Source organism: Chrysochloris asiatica, unplaced genomic scaffold, assembly GCF_000296735.1.
Source record: "Chrysochloris asiatica unplaced genomic scaffold, ChrAsi1.0 scaffold00214, whole genome shotgun sequence".
In the NCBI taxonomy this organism is placed as follows: Eukaryota; Metazoa; Chordata; class Mammalia; order Afrosoricida; family Chrysochloridae; genus Chrysochloris; species Chrysochloris asiatica.
The window spans coordinates 762,429-764,234 of NW_006408732.1; positions in this window are offsets into that span (position 1 = coordinate 762,429).

Here is a 1,806-nt window from a genome sequence, read left to right on the forward strand (position 1 = left end):
CGACGGCACTTAACAACAACAACAACAAGTATATATTAAGCATCCATATAAGGGGACTACAATTTAATTTCTAAAATTGTAGGGCTAAAAAAATCATCACTGAGAAGCTCATAATAAAAAATCATGCAGGTAGAAAATAAACTAATGAGAAATTAAAATATTTTCATCAAAGGGCACTGGAACTATATTGGACCCTTCCTCACCATATACATAAAAATTAATTGATATTAGATTATAAATTTCAACATGAAAATTAAAGTTGCAAAATTTCTCAAAGCAAGTATAGGAGAATTTCTTGATGACTTCAGGATAGAAGATTTTTTACACATGATAAAAATATATTTAAATAAAATAAATGGAAAATAAATTTCATTTGTTTTATTTTCATATATATGGTGCTGTAGGATCAGCACTGGACTGTCAACCACAAAGTAAGCAGTTCAAACTCTCCAGCTGTTCTTTAGAAATGCTATACAGGGTCACTATGAGTTGGAACTGACTTGATGTCACTTAGCAACAACAACAACAACATTTTTGCTAATAAAATGACACTTAAAATTGAAAGATAAGTAAATATAAGCTGGGAAAAAGTATGCATAATATATAAATTTCATAAATAGTATGCACCATATGTAAAAATTTAATAACTAAATTATAAAAGGACAGATAAGCCAATAATAAATGCAAAACAGACCTCACAAAAAGCAAGTACTTGAAAAAAATGCTCAGTATTGCATTGGGGAAATGCAATTTAGAATCAGAAGGAGATACCATTACAAGCTCAATGGTTGGGTGGCGGTTGGGTGGCAGTTGTGTGCAGTTGAGTGGGTTCCAACTTATAGTAACCCTGTATAGGACTTGAAGATAGTGCGGTGGCTGCATACAATAAGCACTGGACTACAATCAACAGGGTCTGTGTTTTGTGCCTGCCAGCCCTCCACAGAAGAAAGATGATGCTTAATGCTATTGCAGGGTCTCTATGAATCTGAACGGTTCAATGGCATTTAACAACAATAATAGAGTAATACAGGAGCAGAAAGCCTCATTTTTCTCTTAAAAACCTGCTGGTAGATTTGAACTGCTGACCTTGCAGCAGCTCCTAATCTACTATACAGCCAGGGCTCCTTATACACTCACTTGTTATTGTTGTTAGATGCCAACAAGTTGGTTTCGACTCATAGTGACCCTATTTATGCACAACAGAATGAAACACTACCTGATTCTGCATCTCACAATCATCATTATGCTTGAGACCATAGTTGCTGCCACTGTTGCCAATTCATCTTGCTGGGGCTTTTCCTGGTTTTGGCTGATCCTAGGTGTGTCATTGTGGGTTAATGTGCCAGACTGCAAAGCCATTTGAACTACAAGGTTGGGGGTTCAAGCTTACTAGCCATTCCTTGGAAACCCTATACAGGGTCCCTATGGGTTACAACCAACTCAATGGCACTTCACAACAACAACGATACTTTACCAGGAGTCCTGGTATGGTGTTGTAGGTTAATGAGACAGACTTCGAAGCTGTTTGAACTGCAAGATCAGTGGTTCAAGCTCACCAGCTGCTCCTTGGTAACTCTATACAGGGTCACTATGGGTTGGAACTGACTCGGCAGTATTTAACAACAGCTACATACTTTACCAAACATATGTCCTTCTTGAGGAACAGTTCCTTCCTTATAATACTTCCCAGGTATGATAGATGAAGTCTCACCATGCTGACGTCTAATGAGCATTCTGGCTGTACTTCTTCCAACTCATATTTGTTTGTGTTTCTGGCAATCCATGGTACTTTTAATATTCTGCTAC